Source organism: Excalfactoria chinensis, chromosome 7 (assembly GCF_039878825.1).
Source record: "Excalfactoria chinensis isolate bCotChi1 chromosome 7, bCotChi1.hap2, whole genome shotgun sequence".
Taxonomy (NCBI): domain Eukaryota; kingdom Metazoa; phylum Chordata; class Aves; order Galliformes; family Phasianidae; genus Excalfactoria; species Excalfactoria chinensis.
In genome coordinates, this window is record NC_092831.1 from 24154565 (window position 1) to 24175758 (window position 21194).

General features: G+C 40.0%; 1 long non-coding RNA gene across 3 annotated transcripts in view; it reads left to right on the forward strand.

Moving 5' to 3' along the window:
* Window positions 1-20974, forward strand: part of LOC140255130 (uncharacterized) — a 47321-nt gene extending 26347 nt beyond the window's left edge. The window contains exon 3 of one of the 3 annotated variants that reach the window (XR_011904402.1): window positions 20619-20974. This is a non-coding gene — a long non-coding RNA (uncharacterized lncRNA). Of the gene's footprint in view, window positions 1-9858; window positions 10069-13943; window positions 14057-20618 lie in introns of those variants that run through there. The other 2 variants (XR_011904404.1, XR_011904403.1) reach the window with 2 other exon arrangements.
* The last annotated feature ends 220 nt before the right edge of the window (window positions 20975-21194 follow it).

The window sequence follows — 21194 nt, forward strand, 5'->3', positions numbered from 1 at the left end:
CAGGTAGACATCAGGAACTATGATGAGGCTGCCTAGTGAAATACTGCTGTAACAGTCTGGAAACCTTAAAACCATGCAGCATTAGCAATCTTTATCATCAGAACAGAAACATTTTTAGAGAGAGGCTACTCACAGATGCTTTGAGGCATTTAAAATTGTTTCTATTTTCATCCGGTAATTCAGAGAAGAATGAGGCAGAAAAGAGCTGGATGATCAGTAGCAAATATGGAAATGCAGCTTGTTAAATGTTTTCAGGTGCACTGGTTTTCTCTAGGATTTGGTTTTGGATGTTTGTGGTGTGAGCTGCAAGGACTACAAACACTGTTATGCATCAGTTCCAAAGCTCACATATAGAATATTTTCATCTGCAAATGCATGGGAATGCAACTTCTGAATATACATACAAATAGTCTACAAAATAGAATCTATCATTTGAGTTTTCAGTGCCTTTCTCTCACTTCTCTAAACATCCTGTGTGAATATACAGGATGTTTTTTATTTTCTTTTTGAGATAGGAGCGGCTTCTGCAGTGGGTACTGACAGACCATAGCTTTTGGATGTGAGCCTGGCATCCAGTTGCCGTTTGACAAAAGCGTGTATTTTATGGGTGTGTAACAAAACAACTGCCTGCTGCAGGAATGTGGTGGCTTCTCTGCCTGTTATTTTCTTATGGAAAATCTTTGGAGTTTAGTTTTACTACTGATCATTTTTTCTTGTTATTTTTCCTCAGTGAAGTCCTAGCATTCTTGCCAAGATTTGCCAAGCCTTGCACACTGAGCATTAGATGTGCAATCAACTAATGTTCCAGAATTCTACACAGCTTGTAGGGATTCTGGCAGTTTCCATCAACCTTCATCCATTATGTGGGGCTGCTGCCCCACTGATTTCCAGGTTTCCTCCATGTCAAGCAATGCTCTTCTGTGCCAAAAGTGCACAGCATGTTACCTGGCTCCTCGTGGCCTGTAGCAAAAGGCCAGTGGAGGGGCTCACTGTGTGCAAGATGCTGTGCAATCTGTTGATTGGGCAGCTCTGGTGCATTTGGGCTCTGACAGGAAGGGGGCCCAGCACTGGGCTGAAGCTGGAGGCCAAAATGCAATTGTCTTATGCTCTGGGGGAGGGGGGGGGGGGGGGGGAAATCAGGACAGGCTTGTCCTTCTGTTTCTGTGCTGACAGATGTATCGTACTATATAAAGGTGTATATTTAGGACATAAAGAGGAGTTCTATTCCTCTTGCTTTTGTCCTTCTCTTCCAGTAGTATCTGCACTTGCGATCTAAAAGAAACAAATCCCCACACCCCTTCCTCTGCTCACAAATAAAAAGTAAAAGCAGTTCCTAAAATTCCCAGGACTCTGACTAAAAATACCACGTTAGTCTCCATGGCTTAGAAGCAGTAATTACAGATTCATTTCAAAGAACAAACATACAGAAGTGTCTGTTACCTCTTTGCTCTTCCAGGAGGTCACCTTATGCAATCCTTACAAGGAGAGCCTTGTAAGTGCTGTCTGGGAGGTCATTAAGGCTGCTAGGAGCTTTAGCACCAGCTCTGCTCTCCTGGTGTGATGGATCTTTCTTTAGGCCTATAGGTGGCAGGACTTGTAATGCTGGGATGTTACTCTGGGTACATAGTTCTCCATCTTCAGTGGAAAAGTCATAGTGGGGAAAATAATGAAATGCTGCATGGAAATAGGCATGCTTCTAAACAGAAGGAAAAAAAAAAAAAAAAAAACAAAGCCAATAATTCAAAGAAAGCTATTAGAAATGAGTCTATAAAGGCACAAGTTAACTTTTATTTTCTACATTGGTAATCTTTAGCCAACTCATTAGCCAACTAATTAATCTTCATTTTTGCAGGCATTTGCTGTTTACATGTCAGTTGCTCTGAAAGTAATGACTCCTATTTATTTCCATAGAAGAAACGCAGCTACAAAGAGCATTATAGTTCTATCTGTTAGAGCTAATTCTTAGCTACAAAACATTATATTTCAACACAATCAATACTATTGGTTGATATGTGCGGATGAACTGATTGAGACACTTCATTTTGCAGTGTTACAGCTATGCATGGCCATCTGGAATGTGTCTTGTCTTTCACATTTCTGTTGCCACTGCTGAAACACAATATCCACCACCTCACTGTGTTCACATCCACTGTTTGGCCTCCAATAAACATTCAGCAAGCACTGAATGTCAGTGAGTACCATTTTTCAGCATGAAGTAATTCAGTGACACACCTTTGTTTCATCTGCACTTCCTTGTCAGATGCCATTTTGTCAGACTGCCCCTCTGCTGCCATCTGTTGCACTGCAAGAGCATTTAATGGAATATTGGTGGGAAGGTTCAATCCCTACTGCTATACCACCAACATCCACCTCTGACATTGCTGGCCGACATAATCAAACAGTAGGCATTACTTTCAGAGCAGCCCATGTATTTTTATAATAATTAATCTTCATAGATGACCAATTATAGCAATTTAAAGGAAATTCAGTTACTGTTAGTTAAACAGAATTATCAATCATGGTGCCTCCTACAACATTTGAATCATGGGTGCAATAGTGGATTTATAATGGCATATAAAAAGGCATTTTTATAGCATCCCTTTGAGAAATGATGATGAACACCACGTTTTTCCTGTGCTTTTAAAAATGACTGAACTGTCTTACATTCTACTGGATAGTTGCATGCAGTGTCAAATACTGAATGTTTACTGGCTTCTAGAAATCAACTCCTGCCTTACTGGCCTCAGTACTTGCGAAGTATGAGCTGCATGACCTAATACTCTTGTATGGAGTTTATGAAAAAACAACAACAACAAAAAAAACTTGCTATAGAAAAAGTTAGAATTAGCATATGTTAATGGGGTCTTCTGTTAACTAGAATACTGAACTATCTGATTTGTTTGCTGTCAGTGGCTATTTGCTGAGGACTGAGCTTTAGTGGTTAGTATTTGGAAAGCTGTTAGCTTTATAATTGAATTTAAGTTAGTATGACTAGTATTTTAGGAAAAGGGTGTATTTTTTGTTGTAGACTGATTGACCTTCTTGTAGTGGACCTCCATTCCAACATTATTTCCTCTTGTTTCTGCCTTTCTCCCCTTCCAGAGCAAATTCTTGATTGCCTGTTGGGGATCTGGTAAAACTACCTTGATGTATGCCTGGATAGCCTCCAATGGCCATCTGGTGTTGCTTAGCTGTACCTTCTGGCCCAGAAATGAGATCATGCAGGGAGGGAGCCAACAAGTTCTCATGGCCGCTGGTCTTTGGTTTGGATGTGTAACAAAGGGCTTCTGGAGTAGGAGAGGTAAATGAAATGAAGATAGTAGTCAATGTTTTTTGTGACTCATACCCTTAACTGGCTTCTTGGAAAAGAAAAAAAAAAAAAGTTTCCAAATGGCTGTTTTCCTGTTGTTCCTTTGTATTTTGAGATTGGACTTGGCAAAGTCAGAGTGCACGATAACTCCGAGCGGCATCTTTATATTTTTATTGATGTCAGGAACCTGACAAATATAGCTTAATTCCTCATCCTTGTGCAATGCTGGAATAGCAGTTGCCAGCTAGGACAGCCCACCAGAGTTTAACTAGGAACATATGCTAGTTGTTTGATTTAGAATTTCTAATCTTAGAAACTGGGGAAGAAATCACTTATGCTGCCTATGTGACATAGATATGCATATTCCCATTTAATTGTGTGGTGGGCTTCTTTACACAGGTTTTTCTCTTCTTCATCTATCTTTGATTACTAAATAGTAGTACAGATTTTTACACAAATCAGAAGTGTCTACTGATGATGCTGTCTTACTGGTAAATGAATGCAAATGATACAAAGTTGATCAGGAATTGTACGTATGTGGATGCAAGCCCCAAAATAATAAGGGCAGTGCTTCAGGTTTTTTATCTTTGATATATGTTTGACATTGCAGTTATGGTGGGATGAAGAAAGCCTTTCAAATGTGTTTTTCTTTTTGATTTCTTAAGAGGAACTGTAGATAGTTACTGACTGCTAATGTGCGTTATCCTACTCTATTTCTATCGTGTTTTCTGTGTGTTCCCTTCTCCTAATATGTCAAAATAGTTTAAAAAAGCAACCATCAGTTGTCGTCTTTAGTTGGTGCAGAGATTTTCTGAGAGTGCAAGTCCTTAACTAAATGGAAATGATTCCTTTGAGGTTACAAGTTGGCCTGAGCAGACAGGCAGCTGTGGATGACAGTCATGACAAAGAGAAGGAAAAGGACAAGTGAAGACTAAAATACTGCGGCCTGTGTTACAGATGCAGGCAGAGCAATATACTCTTAGTATTTCTCTTCTGAAGCTCTGTGAAAGCACAGGCAAGAGGAGAAGCAGAGAAACTAAAGTGGTCAGGAGGTAGGACACAGGGATATTTAAGGGGATATAAGGAAAAAGATTTTTATGGTAAGAGTGGTGAGGCACAGGAACAAGTTGCCCGGAGAGGTGCTGAATGCCTCACCCTTAGAAACATTCGAGGTCAGGCTGTACCAGACTCTGAACAACCTGTTGTAGTGCAGAAGTCCCTTTTCATTGCAAGGGGGCTGGACTAAGTGATCTTTGAGAGTCCCTTCCAACTCAAATAATTCTGTGATTCTGTAAATGAAAGGGAAAGGTAGAATTGATGTACACATGCAAGAATGCTCTTTGTTTTCAGTTTGTAAGTTCTTGTCTTCTGAGTGTGGCATGTGGTTCAAGAGTCGTATCAGTGCTAGATATACTGGACAAAGTCATCACATTGTCAAATGAACGACAGGAGGAACAGTTTCCAAATTTTGCATTTTAAAGGGGAAAAGCACTTAAGTATTGGACAGCGATTGCTAAGAAAGCAAAAAACTAAGCTTCCCCTGGATATTTCAGTTTTCTTTTTCACAAAACAAGTATGAAGCCCCATACTATCTCCAGTAATGCATCCTGAAAGCTGTCATGCTATCAATGTAAAATGTAGTTCAACTCTTCAGAAATTTGTTTGGGGGGAAAAAAAATCAAAAAACATAAAGAACAGAATTAGCTTGTGCCAGTTGTTCTGCTGAAGTTGGGCCTGTTTACTTGGGGAGCCAGCAGTCAAACTGCAAAAGCAGCCCAGAGGACTGGTTGTTACCAGTCTCCAGTATTCTGGACTAGTTGCATCCAACACTGTTGTGAAAAGAAGTGACCAAATGGCTAAGAATAATTGTGTAGTGTACCTGCTGGAGGACCTGCTTATGTCAGGTGTTTTCTTTCTCTGCTTTGTCTAGGCTGAGAAATCTGTCCTCGTAAGATTTCAGTCTTTGTTGCCTTGGCAGCCCAGATTTCAAATCTGATCTTTCTTCTGGCAGTATGTTATATTGCTAACTAACCATGGGAGGGCCACATGCAATCTGCAGAGTTCTGTGATGTGCCCTGTGGCCCTCTGCCTTTTTGTAAGGAGATATGGCCTTCAGAGACTACGGGTCCTCTTTTTAGATCTGATAAGAGCATACTCAAATCTAGATGTGCATTGCATGTTAGGGCGTGCTGGCTGCATGAGCCACACCTCAACATTCACGATAAAGGTGGCTGCAGACTGCTCTAACCAACACAAACTAGATGAAGCTCTGCTGTAGGCGGGATTTTTTTTCTTCTCCTCTGCCCCTAGGTTTAAAGAGAATTGTCTTTTTCTAACCTATCCAGCAATTGTATTCTTGTATCAGGTTAGCACTTAATTTTTAATGTGTTCTGCTTTTCATTTCTGGACTTTCTTATATGCTGCTTTTGCATCCTCTAATATGGCTACTTGTATACTGTGCAGGTATGGGCAAAATTTTCTAAGTGTCAGATTGCTTCAAGAAAGGGTGTTGTTGCAAGATGTCCAGCTTAGTTTTTACTTGCCAAAGAGACCTGGCTCATTCAGTCAAGCTTTGGCTAAGAAGTGACTTTGGATTTGAGAGAAGAGTCTATTGTTGGGATGCTCTCCCACTTATGGGAATCTTGGGCTTCCTAAGTCAGCGTTTGCTTCTGGAACATGGTTACATTGAAGTTTCTGTTGGCATATGCTCTGTCACCATGCATCCCTTATATGCATTTTGCATATTTAGTATTTAAAAATAAATAAATAACTTTCTGGATCTATTTCTTTGTTTAGCTGCTTAGTGTGGGTACTACATTAAAAGCTGCACGAAGGCAAATCAGACGCTGTTGCTCCTTTCTATTTGATGCTTTTGTATATTTTGGAACTTGGAGATAATCTCAAGCCTGCAGTTTGGTCATGTATTAGCTCTATTTATTATTCTTATTGAACCCTGAAATCTGGCTTTTATCTCAACCTGATAAATAATGGAACCTTTGGCTGCTAGAGTGAGGATAAATACATAAATAAAGAGGAGCAGTTAATGGAAAAAGTATCTGGTCAACAGAGATGACAGTGAATAAAGATACCTGTCAAACTCTCAGCTCCATAAAAGCAAGCACATTTGGCCTGATCCAACATCTGAAGAATATCCTCTGTTTCCGAAGGGGTGCTTTGTTGGCCTGCATAATGTGTATCCTTATCTCTGTATCCTCCCCCACAGCCCCCCCCCTTCCACTTTTTCCTTTTGAAGTGCAGCTATGTTATTTGATTTGACTGCTTTCTGCAGCGGTGTGTTTTTGCAGCAAGTTTTGTGGAGAAGAATGACATCACAGCACATTGGGGAAAACCTATTGGGTAAAGGCAAGATAAAGTGGATGATCTGGTGCTGTTAAGAGAGTAGCCAGTTATCAAAGTGTATGTTTCTCTAGAGCAGTACTATTGTAGCAAGGGTCAAGATGCTTCTGATACATGCTTTTAGAAGTCTCGCTAGTCCTCTGTTCATATTTTAGAACATACTTCTCTTGCTTCCACTGTAAGGCATGCTATTTGGTTGATTTTTAACCAGAACAAGCCCTAGTGAATTTATACCTGCAAGTAAGTCTATTAAACTGCAGCACTGACAAATATATCATGGGATTTCTACCCAAGCCCTGTCTTATTCTGACTTCCTGGCAGACGTGAGTCTTTTCCCCTAAGGCATGTCATCTATTCTGTCTTTTCTACTTCTGGATATTCTCTTGCTCTCTCTGACTCCACCTCAAAAATGTCAGTATCTCAGGACATGGTTATCCTTGCTGTTGTCCTCTGGTGCAATTACAGCATGATTAAAATGTGCAGTATGGCTGGGACCTTGATCATGTTCTAACAGGAGTATAACCTTAGACACATAGCCCAGTTATGGTGTTGTAATGAAGTCAAGGAACAGCCCTGCTCGTTTTAGAAGCATGGGGTGTGGCTTTAACTGCTTTTCCTTGGCATATTTCTAGTCACACCACTAGCTATTGCTGCATTACAAATGTCATTATTCCAGATACCTAAATCAGCCCTAGGGATGAACTTAAAAATACCCCCACACAACCTTTCCAACGTTTTGCTGCCATCTGCAGCTCCAGAGGAATAGCAGTGTGCACTTTTTAGTTTTCCCTTATTTTCATAACTTTAAGTATTTGCAGAGTTACAAAGTGTATTCCCAAAAATATGCACGTACTTATAAATTAATTGCATAGTTCAGTTTTTTGACCCTGAACTCAGAGGCTATTTCCAACTGTTGATGTTCTAGAAGGGCATTTTCATTAAGTACAGGCAATCCACTGACAAAGAGCTCATGATTTCTTAATTTGTTCATTTATTTCCCTTTCATAGGAAGAATCCAATACTAGCCAGTCTGAGACAAGATCTCAGACCAAGCAGACTATTGATTTGTCTCAGTTCAGCACATTTTGTGTATCATATTTAAATTATGGCCCCCAAAGACTGTTTTACAAGCTATTCCAGCTAATAAAGTGTTTTTAAAAAGCCCACAAAACTGACCTTTCTGTGTTCTGCCTTTAACACATCTAGTTCTGAGTCCATGGAAGAAGGAATAGGAGGAAAAAAGCTGTTTTCATTAAGAAGTCTTCTTATTTCAACTCTGTCTTTTCACACATCTTTATCTAGATGTGAAGAATGGGGTACAGCGTACATAAATAGAGTGTTTAAAAGCCAGGTCAGCATCTCCAAATAAGAAACTTATCCTGCCACTGAATCAACTACAGAGAAAAGACATTGAACTCCAGATGCCCGTGTGGAGGATGAGTGTTTCCTCATGAGATGTTTTTTAAAATATGTTGTGCTGAAGCAGTGCTTCCTGCTGAGCACTGCCACACACAGGCAAAACCAGCAGTTCAGATGTACTTTGTAGACATTCTCTGTCTAATAGTGACAGCAGTGGACATCAAATCAATGCTTCCTTGTGTGCTGTGTCCGTATAAGCTTTGTCATTCTTCAGGAACCTGTCAAGTTCAGGTCAAATGCTGTTATGCAGGGGAAAAATGTGTACCTCTTGCCATTGTAAAACTTCAGTCTTTCATGGAAATAACCTTCACAGAAAATGGAATGGGATATCACAATCAGAATATGAGAGATGTGATATAATAGTGATAGTCCTAACAAGATCCTCCGTAGTTTTATTTAGTCTTTCAATGTCCCTTGGATTTTCTGTGTAGTTTGACTAATTCCTGGGCCTGTGCTCAGCCATAGCAGCCTTTGAACTTTTCAGCCATGTGCTCTAGGAGGCAAGAAAAGGAAACTTAACAGAAGCATGGGGCAGAGCAACATGGTGTTCCATCCTGTCAAGAAGCTGTGCTTATTCGAATACCCAAATTTCAATAAAATGGATCATTTAATAGAAGGATAGGTTTGCTTGTTTGTTTCCAGTTTTGTTTCTATTTACTTCTTTGTTTCCTGGCTGGATTGTTTTTTTGCTGGTGAGGTGAGCTGAATCAGCTCTTTGGGAAGCAAATGAATACCACAGCAGGCAGGAAAGGAGCATCACTATTCGGCTAGAGGAAGGGAAGGCCAGCCTTCCTGATGGCATGGAGTGCTTTAGTCCTTTCTGAGTTGCATTCTAAGAACTTTTACAACATGGACTTAAAACTATTTTAGTGCCTAATTTTTGTTCAGAAACTGTTTAGAAATCACTCTTAGCCTGAAAGCAAGTTTCATGTTTGAATTCTTAGTTTCTAGCTGAGGTGCTTAAATTGATAACCTTTTATAAGCCTCCCCCCCCTTTTATTATGCTTTCACTGAGTTCAGTGTTGTAGATGGAGGTCCTCTAAAAGTTGACAGTTCAAAGGGTAGAGCAAAGCAAGGTATTTTCCATTTATGAAATCTCAGTAACTGTTTTTCAGTGTAATATATCCAAGTGGGTATATCATAAGAATTTTGTTCAACAGTTCTGCTTAAAGTATTTCTTCAGCTGTGAAGAACAACTTTAGGACAAGGGCAGCATAAATTATACTTTTTTTTTTTTTTTTTTCTTTCCCTTTCCCCCTTTTTTTCTATAATCTCAGCACTGACAGACTACCCCGCATTTTCTTTTAAGGTCTGGATGTTTGTTGTCTGTAAGCAACTTGAAGTGTATGCTGAGCAGTGTGACTGCCATCTGTTGTATGCTGAAGCCAGAGCTTATGCTGGCACAATTTTTGCTGTGAGAGAGACTCTAATTCTACCCATTCTGGGAATGCCTTAGAATGTTCAGAGCTGCAGGAACTACTGAGAGATGGTAAAATGAAGTGATGAACAGTGGGTATCCATAAGACTCCTGTACAGGAGGAACTTGGGCTCCAGATAGCAGACCCTGGTCTCTTGTCAGTGTCTGAACAGGTATTTTGGCTTTCTTTTTGACAGATGTTTTTCAATTTCCATCACTTTCTGCAAGCTTTCCTGTGTTCTCAGACTCCTTTAGAAAAAAAATCATTCTGTCCTAAATGCAAGTTATTTGTGAGGTCTGAAGCAGAAGTGCAGCATCTGTGGGATATCAGGGAAAATCTCATTTTTTTTTTTAGGTTGAAATTTTGTGGCCTTACATCTTTGCCCACCACTGGGAGCTCTACAGTCCTGTAAGATAACAGATCGTGGGTCTGGCTCAAGAATCTACATACATCCTGATGTATTTAATGACATCTGAATGATTCTGGTTTATGAATTCATGAACAACCTGACATGGTTGGGTTTCAGCAGTCTGTAATCAGGGAGAGCAGTTGAGACTGGTTCTCATGTGGAGCATGGAGAGCTCCTTATTCACTTTTTTAATGTGCACAGGCACAAGTTAAGTTATAATCTAATTGAGAATTCATGCTGTATTCCAGGAAGTGGGGTTTTGCCTCAGTGACTTTGTTTTTCTTTAAGGTGTTGACCAGTACTTTGGAATTTAAAACTATGTATCTCGAAGAAGGCAAAGAAATGTAATTTGAATGCAAACTGTATTAAGCCTTCACATCCTGTATCCTAGCAGGAATTTCTCCAAACAGGGGAGGTATTCATTGAACTAGGAGCAAAGCAATGTCAAGTTGAGAAGGAAATTACTATGGAAATGAGTTTTAAAAGCCTGAGGCAGATGTGGGGAGAGGCACATTGTACTGGGAATTTTCCTCACACAGTCTAGTTTATATGGTCTTTCCATTAGTTTAACAGCAGCATATAAGAAACCCTTGATTTGGAACAAAAACTTCTGAACTTCAGAGGTTCTGCAGTATTGTCACAGACTGGCTTTCCTTTGAAGGGAAATTAAGCCTAGCCTCAGCTGGGACAAGGCAGCTGCATGTATAGGAATGACCTTACTTGGTGTAGACCAAAGGTCCCTTCAGCCTAATGTTTTGTGTCTGTGGTCAGTAATGGATGCTTAGGAATGGGATTTTCTTCTAATCCTTGGCAAAGAACAGCCAAAGGGCTTCTGTAGGTTTGGTAGTCCTTGATCATTATTATTATTATTTTTCCTAGATTTGTATGTTTTTATTTTTTTGAACTGTGCAATTTAGGCATCAGTATCTTTTGTCACTGAGTTCCACAATTAGACTGTACAGTGTTGGGAAAAAAAACCCTATCACCTGTTCAGTGATAATGTACAATGGTCTTCCCTTCCCCCCCCTCCCACCCCCACCATATTCATTTCCATGTAGTTTAATAGCGTGTTTTCCATCTGAAGAGATTTGAGCAATATGTAGACCGATTTGTTGATGATGCTCATTGCAGAAGGATGGATGGTACAAGGAGAAAGTGAGATTTTTCAGGAACAGCAGCCAGGTCCTTTTGTATCTTTCAATAAATGTGGGATTATTTGTGAAACAATAGTGGATCCTTCATGCACTTTGGAATGGATAGATTGCAAGTAAAGATACACGTGGCTTAGGGCAGGGGAACGTATAAAGTTAATTCTTTTGGCAGAAATTGATGAAAAACAATTGTGTGGGAGAGGAAATCAGGTTGCAAATGCACAAATAAGTATTTACAAACTATTGGAGGACTGATGGAACTTCTAAAAGCTCAGTCCACCCCAGTCCCTCAGTCACTTAAAAGGAGTAAACTATAATGCCCCACTTTTCTTTCTTTAAAAATGCTAAAATTTTGAAGAGAAGATAAAGAAAAGTCTTAAGAGACTGCAAATCAGGCTTTTGTTAAGCTATTTGAAGAAGTGTAAATACTTAATTTATCTTTCTTTAATGTAATTGTTCACGTTTTAAACACTCTCCTAAATCTATGGTAACCACTCCTTAAAAGGAGCAGAAATGTGAGCATGTGTTGCAGAGTCGTTTGGCTTTGCAAATGAGTGTGTCTAGTTTGAGAATCTCAACAGAAACTGGTCTGGATGCTGTTTGGGGTAGGAAGATGTAAAGTGTGATTCCAATCAGAGGCTGTTTCCAAGCAAAATATTGCATCTGAATAGCCTAGAAGTTTATCAGTTGCTTATATATCCAAGCTTTGTGGCTGCTCCCTGTAGCATTAAAAGATGAAGCCTGCATCTGAGATCTGGGGAACACTGATGTATTCAGAATACAGACTGCTCACTTAATATGTCATTTGTTATGTTTGAAGTGTGTGGAAGTGAGTTTATGAACTGCTGCTATCTCTTCACTGATTTTAATGGAAACTAGTTTGGATTCCAAATCCTGTGAATCCCGCTATTTGAGAAAAGGATCTACTGCTTCAGTTCTGGTCAACTAGGGAGAAATGTGTAAGTTTTCACTTGCCCTTTTTAGCTCCTATATGATAGTGTTGTTTTTTTTTTTTCAACCCCCCAGTAACTTCAGAACCATCTTCATTATTCTTTTTTTTTTTTTTTTTTTTTTTTTTTTTAAATCTTAAATTTTATTTTAATCACCTTTAAATGTCACTAACCTGCACACAGAAGCCTGTTTATTATGCTGAGTTCCCAGGTTGAGGATAGTCTGAAGAGATACCTCTTGAAGGTTCTCCTGGCCAGTGTGGTTATCAGGTTTGTTCCAGATGGGGGGATGGCTACCAAGGAGGTATGTGATCCTGCAGCAGTAACATGTGAAAAGATTACAGCATCTGTCTGTCCCATCTCTTGCTGATGAGCTAACAGGCTCTAATCAATAAATCTTTTGATTTTGAAGTGCTTTTGAAGTACCTACAGATAAGCCAGTAAGATCTCAATAGAGAACCATAATAAAGTCAGTTACCTTTTTAGTCTATTGTGATTTTAGCTAACTCTGTTCTTGGCTCCAGTCCCAACCTCTGCCTCTGTGCAGTGTTGCCAGTGTTCTGAATGAGTTGCTGTGCTGTGTAGGAAATGAGAACGAATCAATGAGGTTTTGGTGCTTTATCTGAACTGTTTGGAATTGTACCACACTTATTGCTTAATTGGGACCAGCGTGTCTCATGTCACACCTATGGCATATGAAGGATTAGCCTGGAAAGATGTATTACTTTTCATGGTCTGGAAGCATCTGAGTTCCCAATATATCAGCGAGCAGATGTGCAAAGAACTGAAAATGGGTAATCAGTGTTCTACTGTATCACAAACAAATGGTATGTAGAAATAACAGCCCTAAACAGTAGTCGTCTCTGTAAACTGCAAGTAAGTTAAAACCTTTTGCCACTTAGTCATCTTCTAGTTTGTGTAGATGGAATGTATTTATTGGCAGTTCTCAAAGCAGGCCACCCTGTACTTGCCCAAATATTTCACAGTATAGCAGGCACGTTGAAGCCTGTCCATTTTCTTTTACAGTGCAGCCAATTACTGCATCTGATTATTCTTTTCCTACATCACTGTGTGTATTTCTTCTCAGCATTTATTCATTTCTTCTAGCATGTGCTGTTTTAAGTAGTGGGTTGATACCATGCAAAAAAAAAATTTGCACCACTGTCAGAGGTGTTTGTTGCTTTTGAGCCCACCCAGCTCTAAGAGCCTTCCCATAGTGTCCAGGATGTGACTCTCAGCTAGAGCTGGAATCAGGCAGTATGTCAAGTTTTGCCAACTGATGTGCCTGTGTATGATAATATTGGAAAGCCTAAAATTGTGTTGAAAAATATGAGCCTTTGAAGCTTCCTGTGCAAGCCCCTGTCTTTCACAGCACCAGAGCCAGCTGCAGCTACTGAGGCAGTCAGAGAGAGGACCTACATGAGTCAGGTTGTTGTTAAGAGGCTAGGGGGAACGCTGATTGAATGGGGGCACCATGGCCTACAATGTTCAGGTAAAGGCAAGAGCCAGCACAGGCATTTTTACAGGGCAGTGGGTCTGTACTATCCAGCAGGACTAGCTCTTCCAGCCCTTGTTTTGTTCGTGTTTGTTAAGGAAATCTACTTCTGACTTTCTCAAATAACAGGTAGGAAAATTTCCATTTAAGTTTTTAGTCTGTCTTTGGGAGTCCTACAGCAAGTCTGAGAATGTAGTACTAGGCTCAGCTGACCCACTTTTATTTAAAAGGATTGAAAAAAAATGAGTCTTTCCACAGTCTTTTCTGTGAACATATTACCTGAAACAGGTTGGTTTTTTTTGTTTGTTTGTTTGTTTTTTTTCCTCTGAGTGCCCAGTGTAATAATATTCAAATGTAGAAACCTATAGTTTGTACCACATTTTTTCACGTGCTGTGGTGCTCAGAAGGGCTGTTTTCCTACACTCATCTTCTAGAATCAGCGAGCATTGTATCCAGACTGTCTTACTGTAGTGGCCTGCTCTCTGTATGAGGACAGGAAGAGTTATGTATGCGGCAGCACATTGGCGTTCTGCAAAGATGCATTGAGACTGATACTAGACACCAAGGGACAGAGGGATGAGAGGATCTGCTTTCCCTGGAGACCCCAGGCCTGCAGCCTTTGTATTCCCACTGCTGCCAAATGCCTGCCTTACTCAAAAGAATAGAGAATTAAGCACAAATTTCCTGGTCTCTAAGTTTTCTTGTATAATAGACTATTCTTCAAATCCTGATCAGAAGGTGAGGTTTTAGGAAAATGAGTTCTTTTCATGATTGAAAATCTTGCAGCTTCTTCCCTGTAACAGCTTGTTGTTATGACTGGGGACAGCAGGATGGGTTAATCGTGGCCCCATTTCCTGCGGTCTCCTGCAGTCATGATTTGTGAATGCCTGAGAATACCCCTGCTGAATTCTAATTGTTTGTGACAGTCGGCACATGATTTCAAGTGTTTGGTCACAGCAGTGTTCGTTTTCTGCTCTTTTAATCTTTGATGGATGTTGCGCCTGGCTTCACTGATGTGGTTCACAACACAGTAGGCAGTGATTTCCTATAAGATGTTTTGTCTCAACTACAGAGGTGTGGAGTCCCTATATGATGGCCAGTATTTATTAATGACATCCCAAGGTTTCTAAAGAGAAAGCTCTGCCACAGACCATTAGAACCTAATCTACTCCAAAATGTCAGATGCAGTTAAGCAAGAGTTATCTAGACTGCACTGAGACTTTCCTCATTAGTTCAGGCTCTGATTAGGAGACTGATTAAAGGCTTTCTTTCTGTAAAGGTTCACTCTTTATCTTTACAGATATCGTTACTGTGTAAGACACGATAGAGCCAGTTTAAGGCTCATGCAAATACTAAAACTGAAAAGCAATTATGTGTATGCATCTGCACAGTCATTCAAACTCTTACAGTATACATTCATGCTTTTTAAAATGTCCTTAACTAGTAACAAGAAAAATGTTCATTTCTGGACATGAATAGGGTTGTTCATCTTTCAGACTGTTCAGATGGTATTAATAGAATGCAATTGTATAAAGGGTCAGATTTTCATATCACCTGTAAAACTGGAGGATTAAGATTTTAACGGCAATTTGAGGTTGCTGGGATACAAAGTATTTTGTTCAGAATACTCTGTATCTGAGATCATTACAACTAGCCATGTTGCTTCCTGTGATTTAACCATTGCTCTCTGTTCACACTAAGCTATATAATTGTGACAGTGATGAAATATTTAAGGCTCCTCCTAATATTTTACCCACGAACAGCATTAAGCTTTGTCATTTGCCTTTAAATTTCTCATCTCAGTGAAGATGGTAATTTAGTGTATAAGCTCTTAGAAGAAAGGACTGTCAATTTGTTATGCATTTTATAATGTTCAGCACAACGAGGGTGAGCTCTCTTGATATTTCTGGAACTTGGATAATAAGTTAACATTATTAAGAAATAAAAACATTCATGTGACAAATGCTGGAACTTCCAAATGGTTTTGCAAGATACAGTTCTTGAAGTATTGGAATTTTCGGTTTTTATTTTTTAGTATTTTGTAATTAACTGCTTTGTGCGTGAATCATTCTTCAAACATCTTGTAGGTTTGTAGGCTAAACCAGAAAGTAAAGATAGCTTTAAGAAAGTGCATGCGAGTCAGTATTCTTTTAAGAGGGATTTGACTGTTGTTTACACTCTGGTGAGATTAATAACTATACATTGGTGTCATGTGATAGTTTGGGTGTGCTTATTTGTGTGTTAAGGGGAGAATGTAGTATTAAGCAGGGATATTAGTCCAGTTGCTACTGATTATCTGTTAATTACTGACAAACTTCAGCAGAGAGACCGTGTGCTGGATGCCAGTAAACATTACCTCACTTCTGTGTGGTTAACTTGTAGACCTGGAAAGAGATAGGGGGACTATGTACCATACCCCTTTACATGCCGAAGTATATCTAATTACTCTTGTTCAATAAAATAAATAAAATAAAAGAATCCAGCAGCTTTGTTGTAAATACCATATGTGATGTACCTTGTATTATAGATGGCAGGCAAGAGACCATGATTTTGCCTTTTAATGAGTGTTCCTCATATAAGTGACTGAAACTGACCTTTGGACTCATGGACATTAATGAATTCTAAAAGTTTTTGAGCTGATCTTTTTGGGGGTATTGTGCTGCCACAGATGTTAGCGGGTTTTCTGTGGGCTTCAATTTTGCTATAAAAGTAACAGCAAGCCATAGGATTAAGACAAAAATGTATCTTTCATCTGCAGAGCTGTCTTATAACAAAATTCTAGTTAGCTTTGCCAGACTTGATGTTTGCTGTCAGATCTCCTGCACCAGAGATGCAGTTGTTTGTCAAAAATGGCTGCTTTCTTTGTATTTCAGGAGTGGTGACCCTTTTTAGTTAAACTAAGTCTTCTCAGTTCCAGGCCAGTATGTTTTATCCTCTGCTCTGTGTGACTTTCAACAAATTACTTAATTTCAGCTAGTGCATATAAGAGGAAGAAAAATTCTCAGACATCTACTGGCCTTCCACATACGCATAGGCAGGTACACATTTTGTGAATGCTGTTACTGTTTTCTTCTAGAACCTGGAGACTGTGTTCATCCTTTGTGAATGAAACTGAATAAACAATAGTGTGGCTAGACAGCTGACCAAGAGAAGGAAAGCCTTAAGTTCTGTGACCACGTTATGTTGTTGTGCCATAGACTTGAGGAGAAATAGTTCCATTGTGATTTATTTTCAAATCAAAGGATGAAATTCTTCCTTGCAGTTCTTCCTTCTTTTCAGGAGACATCTACTGTGTACAGCCAGAGGGCTTTTGAGAACACCTGCAGCTGCTAACAGCTTCAGCTGGGCTTCAGAGTGTTTCTGAGCATCAGGTCTGGCAGTCTCAATCTGCTGGTAGGTGGGTCTGCTGGATTCTGCAGAGCTTTTACTAGTGGCAGACTCTGCAAGGCAATCTCTCTGCTTCTTCCTCCATGCCCTCCCAGCCCCTTAGGGTATGCTTCCAAATTGTATTTGGCAAGCTTCAACCCACGCCTCATTTAAATTCTAAGAACAACCTACTGCTATATTATCTACAGAAAATAAGTGCAGAGGCACTCTTAACAACCAAGAAAATGTTGACCCTATTGAATCACTGTGAAGCAGATCCTTGGCTCCACTCTGCTGCTTTTACCTTATTGCAGGAATAAAAAAAATTGCAGATCTAAACAAATCAATCCCTTCTCTAAGTGACACTTAATGTTGATTAAATCCTATGGTGTGCCTCTGGTGTTTGGAAATTCCTGAGTGGAATGTTATAAAGTCAAGACAGGGGTTCCCTATTCTCCTCCCCAAAGAATAAAGGATTTATCTAGAAACATAGAGACACTGCTAGAATCCTAGACTGTTGGATAGTGGCAAAACGAGTTGTGCTGGGGATGGATAAGCTGCTTATTTCCAGGATCAAGGAACTACAAAGTTGGAATCAGGGCAACTGTCTTTTATCACTGGTAGCTGTGCCCAAGCAGTTGCTCATCAAGTCTGCTGCGGTATTTATAAGCCATATAATCTCCATCAACCCATGTCTGAGTGCCATCACACTGGACTGTACCTAGACCCTGAAGAAGACTGCAGATCTTAGAATATCCTGAGTTGAAACTGACCTACAAGGGTCATTGAGTTTGGCTCCTATGCTGATGAGGAGAAAAGACTTCATTTACTACCTTCTGTAGACACTTGCAACACAGTGTAGCGTGTTGTCCAATCTTCTGGTTTCTGACAATTAGTCTGAAGGCAGGCTTGTAGGAAAGCAAAACAAACAACCACTAGTAATTGGTTGGAGGGAAAACCAGCCTGTGCTTGCATTTTAAACTCTTAGGTCAGCTCTGACTTGTCTTCCTTTGTAAGAGGAAATAATGTTTAAGACTTTTTCATAATATGAAAATGTATGATGCTGGATGAGGATCTTTGACACCTGATACTCATCTTACTAACATCCTGTGCCATCAGGAAAGTGGCACAGTATAGGCATGCTTAGTTTGCGAATTTACTGTCAAAGCCATTTGTGAACCTATCACTGAGTGGATATATAGAACAAATCAAGATGTAGGATGTTGTAAAAAGAGAAATAAAAGTCTTGCCACAAATTTGGGATGAACTCATTACATCACCGATGATGGAGCCAAGAATGAGTTAAGCAAAGACTTCCCAGACAAATGTGGTAGCAGCTGTACTGTATCTCACACCGTCAGAGATTGCTGGATAAGTCTTGTTGTCTTAAAAAGTCTCTGTGTGCTTTCTACCTCATTTTTTTCTGAAGTAGATTTGCTGTGCTGCAGAAAAAAATCACATCGTTGGCATGGGTGTAGCTTATTAGATTTAATAGCAATGAGTTATGCAGAATACAAAATACTATTATGTAATTGCTTTGGATGTTATACTATGAATTAAGAAATATGGGAGCTGGGGTGATGAATATCATGTGGGATGTCTGACATGTTCCTTTCTAATCCAAGGAAGAAAAAAAATCTCAGCTAGTTAGCATGAAAGCTTTTTTCACTTGAATAGAAGTTCAGAAGTTTTGTTCCTTGTCAGGGTTCACAGACATGAAATCCACACATGAACTGGCTCCGTCGATGCTGATGGCAAAATTCCAGCGGCCTTTATAAGAGCCAAAATCTGGCTCCATGTGGGCTTCAAAGGAAGCAGCTCTCCATACGGCAATGCGTTTGAGAAATAACTCACCCTGTGTAGAGGCACTATAACTGTGTTGGCACTATTTAAAACCTCAGAACAGGTACAGATTTAATCATGAGAAATGATCTATAGTTGATAACTTCCAAACAAATTAGGGAAAGGTTATAGGGAAGATAATGCTAAAAATATGTATTTGAGTATCAGGTTAAGTTTATTAGCAGCTTATTAATATCTGTGAACTGCAGTAGTTTTTCTGAGGTTTTGTGGAGCCTGTGCAGTTAATATTTAGAGGAACAGAGCCAAGGGCTTCATGTAAGCTATCAGTTCTTACCTGCTTGGCCTCCAAGTGCCGGGATACCTTTTGTCAAGTTTTGGAGGGTATGCAGCTCCATCTGTAGCCTTCTTCTGTGCTTGTGACCCATTCTCCTACTGCCCTTTTTCCATGAAGGCTCAGCTAGATTCTCAAAGTACAGAGCCAGTGCATCTACCCTTGCACTGTAGGTTTTTGGAAAAGACAGACCCAAGCAGTCCTTCATGATGTACTTCACATTTGAAGTCTGGCTAACATGGGAGTCATTGTATTGAGACTTCTAGTTCAAATAATTGTGAAACTGAAAAAACATAAGAGAGGAAAAAGAAAAAAGAAAAAAAAGTGTATATATATTTTAAATCATTTTGTAGCTTGTCAATTTGTGGCTGATTATCTGTGTAGGAAATTATTCTTTCCTTGCATACTTCCATCATTGTATCTTTATCTGCTGTCATCAGCAAATGTATCAAATGAAGCTCTGTTTTCTAAGATTACTGTGCAGGACAACTAGGACTTGGTCTGTTGGAGAATACCACAGCTCACCTACAGCAGAAATGATTGAACAGACAGAGTTTAGAAGCATATAATGGCTTAGATTGGAAAGGACCTTGAAGATCACCTAGTTCCAGCCTCGCTGCTATGGGTAGGGTTGCCACCCACCAGATCAGGCTGTCCACTGTCCTCATCCAGTTTGCCCTTGAATGCCCCCAGAGAGAGGCTTCCACAGCCTCTCTGAGCAATCTGTTTCAGACCCTCACCATCCTCTGAGTAAAAAATGTCTCCCTGACATCTAGCCTACTTTTCCCCTCTTTTAATTTAAAGGCATTCACCGTTGTACTATCACTATCAGACTGTGTAAAAAGTTGATCTCACTCCTGCATGTAAGCTCCCTTTGAGTACTGGAAGGACACAGCGAGGTCTCCCCAGGACCTTCTCTTCTCCAAGCTAAATAAGTCCAACTCCTTTAATATTTTCTCATAGGAGGGATGCTTCAGTCCTTTAGCATCTTTGTGGGACTCCTCTGGACCTACTCCATCAGCTCTGCATCCTTTCTGTACTGGATGCTGTACTCTAGATGGAGCCTCACAGGGGCAGAGTAGATGGGGACAATCACCTCCCCCTCCCTGCTGCCCCTGCTCTATTGATGTGGCCCAGGATACTGTTGGCTTTCTGAGCTGCAGGCACACACTGCTGGCTCATGTCCTGCTTTTTGTCCATCTAGACCCCCAAGTCTTTCTCTGTAGGGCTGCTTTGTTGTTCTCCCAGTCTGTACTCATATCTGGGAGGAAGCCATGAATTAATCATCAAGATTTCCCTCACTTTTAATTTGGCAACATACTTCATGTCTTCAGTGGGGGCTTTAATGGGCTTCTCTTGGGTTGGCTTTATGGATTAGGTCCAGACAAACTCTACCCTAGACAAAGATACAGTAGGCATTGCTCAGGGTAACTGATGTATCAGGCAGTGACTATAAGCATGTCCATAACCACAGCCCTGGAGAGCCAGTCTGCTGTTGCTGCCCCAGGGTAGAGTCTCCTCTGACATGGCATCCTGGCTTTTGTACTTCCCTTTCTCCCAGTAACAGCAGAAGCCTACATCTACAGAGCTTTCCCTTCTCTCTTTCCAGCTCTGCTCTTCTCTGATGCAACTCCCCTTCCTGCAGCTCCCTATGGAAGTGATCCATTTTGCCCGAGCATTGAGGAGCAGGAAGGGCAATTCTGGGCGCAGTCTCTATTTGCAGGCTTATGAAGGATGTCTGTTTAGAAGATCTGCAGGAGCAATACTGAAGACACAAAGCATTTCCCTGAGCATTTGTTCATATAAGCAGTGTCATATGTAGCATATTGCTGTACTAAGAAAGTAGTTCACAAGTCTGTTGATAAAGCTGCCTGCTGAAGCAATATTCCTGTCAGTACTTGGCATGGGATGTATCACACCAGACTGTGAAATCACAAACTGGAGTTGTCATGTTAGTTTGTTTAATCTCATCTATGGCCACTATTATAGTTAAAGTGTTTTTGGTTTTTTTTTGTTTTGTTTTGTTTGTTTGTTTTTTGTTTTTAAACAAAACAACAACAACAACAACAAACAAACACAAAAAACAAACAAACTAACAAATTAATAGATTTAAAATGCAAAAGTACAGGGACCAAATGTATTAGTAATAAAAGCACTTGCAGCTTACCATCTGTTTCAGTTTAAA